Genomic DNA, 8,640 nt, shown 5'->3' on the forward strand with positions numbered 1-8,640 from the left:
AATCAGAATCTCTAGGGATATGATCTGGCCATCAATGTGCTTTAAGAGCTGCATGAGCAAGTTTAATGTTGGACCAGAGTTGAACACATCGTGTCTTTTAATAGCTGGAAGAGATCCCAGAGTTCCTGGTCAAATCCTCTTCCTTTACAGCTGGAGTAACCATAATCCAGAGAAGAGCTGAAGGTCTCTCAGCTCATCACTGAAGAGCAGAGTTCAAGTCTAATTCCCTTCGCTCCAAATTCATGCTGTCCTGCTTAGATAACTGTCAATTTCTGGTAACAAGTACCAGATATCAAAACACATGTGCTTGCCTTCCCTTCCTTCAAAATTTGGGCCTCAGAGCCCTGGGGTGATTAGCATCTCATGTAAGCTTGCTGATTCAAGTAGGCCCAGCCTGTCTGCAGTGGTGGAAGCAGAGGGAAAGCAAGACAGGGAGTGAGGGAGATGAGGCAGTGATGATGAACTCTCTCTAACACTGGCAACCACAGGGAACACCTTTGGATAATGCATTCATAGCCCCCGGGGTCAGAGAGAAGAGGCACAGAATTGCAACTTCTAGCCAGAACACCCTGTGAGAGGCTTTCTGGAGCCAGTTTTTACCACACTCACTGTCTATGCAATTATCACCTGGGCAGAGCCTCCCCTTTTCAGACAAAACTGTATTGTGAGAAGCCCATGAAAGCCAGTGAAATATGCCCAGAGGCCCCACTGAGCCATGCCAAACGTTTTCCCTAGGCCTATACGACCATTCATTTCATAACACTGTACTTCCTAATGCACCCATAATTAGTCTTTAAGGTAGCCCTCGAAATACCTCTTTTAAAGTGCTATTGTATTTTTTTAAAAAATCACCAGAGGAATGGAAACCATGAGACCATTCTGGGAAACTAGGATAACTGTATTTTGCTGGGAAGTATAGTAGTCCTGGGCATTTTCAGACAGGGGACAAGAGGAGAGATGTAAATCCAGATCTGTGTGGTAGAGGAGCTGGCAACCAAGCCTTTGAGTTCACAAGAAAGCTGTGTTTAAAAAGCCTGTTTACTGATTTCAGAGGTAGAGCGCCTACAAAGGAGGAAGGCAATCACATGAGGAAGAATGAGGAACAGAAATGCACCTGCCAACACGCACACACTGACAAGCATTTCCCTCCATTCTTCAACATACAGACATCAGGAAAACTGAAGGATGTTGAATAATGCCTCTTAGATCCTAATATACTCTTTGAAAGATTGAATTGGGTGACGCTTGAGTGGCTCAGTCCATCAAGCATTCAACTCTTGATTTTGGCTTAAGTTATGATCTTAGGGTCATGAGATCAAGCCCTCTTCGGGCTCTGCACTGGGTGTGGAGCCTATTAAAGATTCTCTTGCTCCCTCTCCCTCTATCCCCTACCCTAAAAATAAATAAATAAATAAATAAATAAATAAATAAATAAATAAAGATTTAATTGGTATTGTTACTACAGTGCTAATGAGACATGGATATCTAGTAATGATGCTTTTATTTATTTTTTTTAATAAATTTTTTTATTTTTTAAAAATATATATTTTTATTCCCAGGGATACAGGTCTGTGAATCGCCAGGTTTACACACTTCACAGCACTCACCAAAGCACATACCCTCCCCAATGTCCATAACCCCACCCCCTTCTCCCAACCCCCCTCCCCCCAGCAACCCTCAGTTTGTTTTGTGAGATTAAGAGTCATTTATGGTTTGTCTCCCTCCCAATCCCATCTTGTTTCATTTATTCTTCTCCTACCCACTTAAGCCCCCATGTTGCATCACCACTTCCTCATATCAGGGAGATCATATGATAGTTGTCTTTCTCTGCTTGACTTATTTCGCTGAGCATGATACGCTCTAGTTCCATCCACGTCGTCGCAAATGGCAAGATTTCATTTCTTTTGATGGCTGCATAGTATTCCATTGTGTATATATACCACCTCTTCTTTATCCATTCATCTGTTGATGGACATCTAGGTTCTTTCCATAGTTTGGCTATTGTGGACATTGCTGCTATAAACATTCGGGAGCACGTGCCCCTTTGGATCACTACGTTTGTATCTTTAGGGTAAATACCCAGTAGTGCAATTGCTGGGTCATAGGGTAGTTCTATTTTCAACATTTTGAGGAACCTCCATGCTGTTTTCCAGAGCGGTTGCACCAGCTTGCATTCCCACCAACAGTGTAGGAGGGTTCCCCTTTCTCCGCATCCTCGCCAGCATCTGTCATTTCCTGACTTGTTAATTTTAGCCATTCTGACTGGTGTGAGGTGATATTTCATTGTGGTTTTGATTTATATTTCCCTGATGCCGAGTGATGTGGAGTACTTTTTCATGTGTCTGTTGGCCATCTGGATGTCTTCTGCCCATTTCTTGATTGGATTATTTGTTCTTTGGGTGTTGAGTTTGTTAAGTTCTTTATAGATTTTGGACACTAGTCCTTTATCTGATATGTCGTTTGCAAATATCTTCTCCCATTCTGTCAGTTGTCTTTTGATTTTGTTAACTGTTTCCTTTGCTGTGCAAAAGCTTTTGATCTTGATGAAATCTCAACAGTTCATTTTTGCCTTTGCTTCCCTTGCCTTTGGCGATGTTCCTAGGAAGATGTTGCTGCGGCTGAGGTCGAAGAGGTTGCTGCCTGTGTTCTCCTCAAGGATTTTGATGGATTCCTTTCTCACATTGAGGTCCTTAATCCATTTTGAGTCTATTTTTGTGTGTGGTGTAAGGAAATGGTCCAATTTCATTTTTCTGCATGTGGCTGTCCAATTTTCCCAACACCATTTATTAAAGAGGCTGTCTTTTTTCCATTGGACATTCTTTCCTGCTTTATCAAAGATTAGTTGACCATAGAGTTGAGGGTCTATTTCTGGGCTCTCTATTCTGTTCCATTGATCTATGTGTCTGTTTTTGTGCCAGTACCATGCTGTCTTGATGATGACAGCTTTGTAATAGAGCTTGAAGTCCGGAATTGTGATGCCACCAACTTTGGCTTTCTTTTTCAATATCCCTTTGGCTATTCGAGGTCTTTTCTGGTTCCATATAAATTTTAGGATTATTTGTTCCAATTCTTTGAAAAAGAAGGATGGTACTTTGATAGGAATTGCATTAAATGTGTAGATTGCTTTAGGTAGCATAGACATTTTCACAATATTTATTCTTCCAATCCAGGAGCATGGAACATTTTTCCATTTCTTTGTGTCTTCCTCAATTTCTTTCATGAGTACTTTATAGTTTTCTGAGTATAGATTCTTAGCCTCTTTGGTTAGGTTTATTCCTAGGTATCTTATGGTCTGGGGTGCAATTGTAAATGGGATTGACTCCTTAATTTCTCTTTCTTCTGTCTTGTCGTTGGTGTAGAGAAATGCAACTGATTTCTGTGCATTGATTTTATATCCTGACACTTTACTGAATTCCTGTACAAGTTCTAGCAGTTTTGGAGTGGAGTCTTTTGGGTTTTCCACATATAGTATCATATCATCTGTGAAGAGTGATAGTTTGACTTCTTCTTTGCCGATTTGGATGCCTTTAATTTCCTTTTGTTGTCTGATTGCTGAGGCTAGGACTTCTAGTACTATGTTGAATAGCAGTGGTGATAATGGACATCCTTGCCATGTTCCTGACCTTAGCGGAAAAGCTTTCAGTATTTCTCTATTGAGAATGATATTTGCGGTGGGTTTTTCATAGATGGCTTTGATGATATTGAGGTATGTGCCCTCTATTCCTACACTTTGAAGGGTTTTGATCAGGAAGGGACGCTGTACTTTGTCAAATGCTTTTTCAGCATCTATTGAGAGTATCATATGGTTCTTGTTCTTTCTTTTATTGATGTGTTGTATCACATTGACTGATTTGCGGATGTTGAACCAAACTTGCAGCCCTGGAATAAATCCCACTTGGTCGTGGTGAATAATCCTTTTAATGTACTGTTGAATCCTATTGGCTAGTATTTTGGTGAGAATTTTTGCATCTGTGTTCATCAAGGATATTGGTCTATAGCTCTCTTTTTTGATGGGATCCTTGTCTGGTTTTGGGATCAAGGTGATGTTGGCCTCATAAAATGAGTTTGGAAGTTTTCCTTCCATTTCTATTTTTTGGAACAGTTTCAGGAGAATAGGAATTAGTTCTTCTTTAAATGTTTGGTAGAATTCCCCCGGGAAGCCGTCTGGCCCTGGGCTTTTGTTTGTTTGGAGATTTTTAATGACTGTTTCAATCTCCTTACTGTTTATGGGTCTGTTCAGGCTTTCTATTTCTTCCTGGATCAGTTGTGGTAGTTTATATGTTTCTAGGAATGCATCCATTTCTTCCAAATTATCAAATTTGTTGGCATAGAGTTGCTCATAGTATGTTCTTATAATTGTTTGTATTTCTTTGGTGTTAGTTGTGATCTCTCCTCTTTCATTCATGATTTTATTTATTTGGGTCCTTTCTCTTTTCTTTTTGATAAGTCTGGCCAGGGGTTTATCAATTTTATTAATTCTTTCAAAGAACCAGCTCCTAGTTTCGTTGATTTGTTCTATTGTTTTTTTGGTTTCTATTTCATTGATTTCTGCTCTGATCTTTATGATTCCTCTTCTCCTGCTGGGCTTAGGGTTTCTTTCTTGTTCTTTTTCCAGCTCCTTTAGGTATAGGGTTAGGTTGTGTACCTAAGACCTTTCTTGTTTCTTGAGAAAGGCTTGTACCGCTATATATTTTCCTCTCAGGACTGCCTTTGTTGCGTCCCACAGATTTTGCACCGTTGTGTTTTCATTATCATTTTTTTCCATGATTTTTTTCAATTCTTCTTTAATTTCCCGGTTGACCCATTCATTCTTTAGAAGGATGCTGTTTAGTCTCCATGTATTTGGGTTCTTTCCAAACTTCCTCTTGTGGTTGAGTTCTAGCTTCAGAGCATTGTGGTCTGAAAATATGCAGGGAATGATCCCAATCTTTTGATACCGGTTGAGTCCTGATTTAGGACCGAGGATGTGATCTATTCTGGAAAATGTTCCATGTGCACTAGAGAAGAATGTATATTCTGTTGCTTTGGGATGAAATGTTCTGAATATATCTGTGATGTCCATCTGGTCCAGTGTGTCGTTTAAAGCCCTTATTTCCTTGCTGATCTTTTGCTTGGATGATCTGTCCATTTCGGTGAGGGGAGTGTTCAAGTCCCCTACTATTATTATATTATTGTTGATGTGTTTCTTTGATTTTGTTATTAATTGGTTTATATAGTTGGCTGCTCCCACGTTGGGGGCATAGATATTTAAAATTGTTAGATCTTCTTGTTGGATAGACCCTTTGAGTATGATATAGTGTCCCTCCTCATCTCTTATTATAGTCTTTGGCTTAAAATCTAATTGATCTGATATAAGGATTGCCACTCCTGCTTTCTTCTGATGTCCATTAGCATGGTAAATTCTTTTCCATCCCCTCACTTTAAATCTGGAGGTGTCTTCGGGCTTAAAATGAGTTTCTTGGAGGCAACATATAGATGGGTTTTGTTTTTTTATCCATTCTGATACCCTGTGTCTTTTGATTGGGGCATTCAGCCCATTAACGTTCAGGGTAACTATTGAGAGATATGAATTTAGTGCCATTGTATTGCCTGTAAAGTGACTGTTACTGTATATTGTTTCTGTTCCTTTCTGATCTACCACTTGTAGGCTCTCTCTTTGCTTAGAGGACCCCTTTCAATATTTCCTGTAGAGCTGGTTTGGTGTTTGCAAATTCTTTCAGTTTTTGTTTGTCCTGGAAGCTTTTAATCTCTCCTTCTATTTTCAATGATAGCCTAGCTGGATATAGTATTCTTGGCTGCATGTTTTTCTCATTTAGTGCTTCTGAAAATATCATGCCAGCTCTTTCTGGCCTGCCAGGTCTCTGTGGATAAGTCAGCTGCCAATCTAATATTTTTACCATTGTATGTTACAGACTTCTTTTCCCGGGCTGCTTTCAGGATTTTCTCTTTGTCACTAAGACTTGTAAATTTTACTATTAGGTGACGTGGTGTGGGCCTATTCTTATTGATTTTGAGGGGCGTTCTCTGAACCTCCTGAATTTTGATGCTCGTTCCCTTTGCCATATTGGGGAAATTCTCCCCAATAATTCTCTCCAGTATACCTTCTGCTCCCCTCTCTCTTTCTTCTTCTGGAATCCCAATTATTCTGATGTTGTTTCGTCTTATGGTGTCACTTATCTCTCGAATTCTGCCCTCATGGTCCAGTAGCTGTTTGTCCCTCTTTTGCTCAGCTTCTTTATTCTCTGTCATTTGGTCTTCTAGATCACTAATTCTTTCTTCTGCCTCATTTATCCTAGCAGTGAGAGCCTCCATTTTTTATTGCACCTCATTAATAGCTTTTTTGATTTCAACTTGGTTAGATTTTAGTTCTTTTATTTCTCCAGAAAGGGCTTTTATATCTCCCGAGAGGGTTTCTCTAATATCTTCAATGCCTTTTTCAAGCCCGGCTAGAACCTTGAGAATTGTCATTCTGAATTCTAGATCTGACATATTGCCAATGTCTGTATTGATTAGGTCCCTAGCCTTCGGTACTGCCTCTTGTTCTTTTTTTTGTGGTGAATTTTTCCGCCTTGTCATTTTGTCTAGATAAGAGTATATGAAGGAGCAAGTAAAATACTAAAAGGGTGGCAACAACCCCAGGAAAATATGCTTTAACCAAATCAGAAGAGATCCCAAATCGTGAGGGGAGAGAAAGGGGATAAAAAGAGGTTCAAAAAAAAAGAAAGGGAAAAAAAGGGCTCTCTGCTCAGCAGGGAGCCTGCTTCCTCCTCTCTCTCTGCCTGCCTCTCTGCCTACTTGTGATCTCTCTCTGTCAAATAAATAAATAAAATCTTAAAAAAAAAAAAAGGAATTAAAAGAAAACGAAAAAAGAAAAGTATGAAAAAGAAAAAATATATATATTAGATAAACTAGTTTAAAAAAGTTAAAAATGAAAAGGGTAAAAGTTAAAAAAAATTTTAAAAAAATTTTAAAAAATTTAAAAAAATTTTAAAAATTTAGCAGAAGTAGAGAAAAAAATGAAAAAGAAAAAAATTACTTTAACTGCAAGACTAAAAAATCACAGGGAGAAAGCCATGAGTTCCGTGCTTTGCTTTCTCCTCCTCTGGAATTCTGCTGCTCTCCTTGGTATTGAAACCGCACTCCTTGGTAGGTGAACTTGGTCTTGGCTGGATTTCTTGTTGATCTTATGGGGGAGGGGCCTGGTGTAGTGATCTCAAGTGTCTTTGCCCCAGGCGGAATTGCACCGCCTTTACCAGGGGCCGGGCTGAGTAATCTGCTGGGGTTTGATTTCAGGAGCTTTTGTTCCCTGAGCGCTTTCCGTACAATTCCGGAAGACGGGAATACAAATGGCGGCCTCCTGGTCTCTGGCCTGGAGGAGCCGATAGCCCGGGGCCCCACTCCTCAGTGCGCCCTCAGAGAACAGCGCCCAGTAATTCCCGTCTGCCTGACCTCTGGCCGAGCTTACTGTGAGCTTACTGTCGGCTCTGTCTCTGTAGCCAGCTTTCTCGCTCCAGTACCTGCAAGCTCTGCAACACTCAGACACCCCCGATCCTTCTGTGACCCTGCGGGACCTGAGGCCACGCTGAACCCGCGTGGGCTTCGCCCCAGTTTAGCCTCTGGAGCGATGTCCCTCAGCGGAACCGACTTTTAAAAGTCCTGATTTTGTGCTCCGCTGCTCCGCCGCTTGCCGGGAGCTGGCCCCTCCCCCCGGGGTCTATCTTCCCGTCGCTTTGGATTCACTTCTCCGCCAGTCCTACCTTTCAGAAAGTGGTTGTTTTTCGGTTTCTAGAATTGCTGTTCTTCTTCTCTTCGATCTGCCGATGGATTTGCAGGTGTTTGCAATCTTTAGATAAGCTCTCTAGTTGATCTCCTGCTAGCTGAAGTAGTCTCAGCCTGTTACTTCTCCGCCATCTTGACTCCTCCCCGTAATGATGCTTTTAAATTCCCACTTCCTTCATTTCCTTTCACAGTTGCTGATCCCTAAAAAACATCTTGCAAACACCAGTGTCTGCTCCTGGAGAACCCAACCCGTGGCAATGCCATTCTCCCTCCCCAACACTTTGTATATATAAATGCACACATACTCGAAAGTCTAAATATATATATACATGACATCCTTTTTCTCAGGCTGTAACCCCCTCACAGAACCTCAGACAAGCTTTGAATTCAATGCCTCCGACTGCTTAGGAGAGGCAGCACAGCTTAATGGTCAAGACCATTAACTTGGGGATTAAACTTGGCTTGAAATCACAGGCCTTCCCTCGTTTATGAGGGCCAAATGTGATAATGTACACAAAGATCTTACACAGTACCTGGCCCACAGTAAACCTCCAGTAAATGACAGCTATTATTTTTGCCATCCAAAGTTTCCAAGACTTGAATCTAAGCCAAACACACACTAGAGAACTGTTCTTCCCTCTAACAGGGGGACAGCTCTACTTCCAGCTTCCTTCTCAGCCTCTGCTATTCTACAAGGGAGAAGTCAACATTTCTTTTCAACAAAAAACCAAACAACAATGACAACAAAAACCCTTAGTTCAAACTTTCACAATCTTTTGAATTGTTGCAATAGGTTCCAAACTGGTTTCTGACCTCTTAGGCTCAATTCCCAACTCCAGTCCATTCTTCACTTTGCCTGTA

Source organism: Neovison vison, chromosome 1 (genome assembly GCF_020171115.1).
Source record: "Neovison vison isolate M4711 chromosome 1, ASM_NN_V1, whole genome shotgun sequence".
Lineage (NCBI taxonomy): Eukaryota > Metazoa > Chordata > Mammalia > Carnivora > Mustelidae > Neogale > Neogale vison.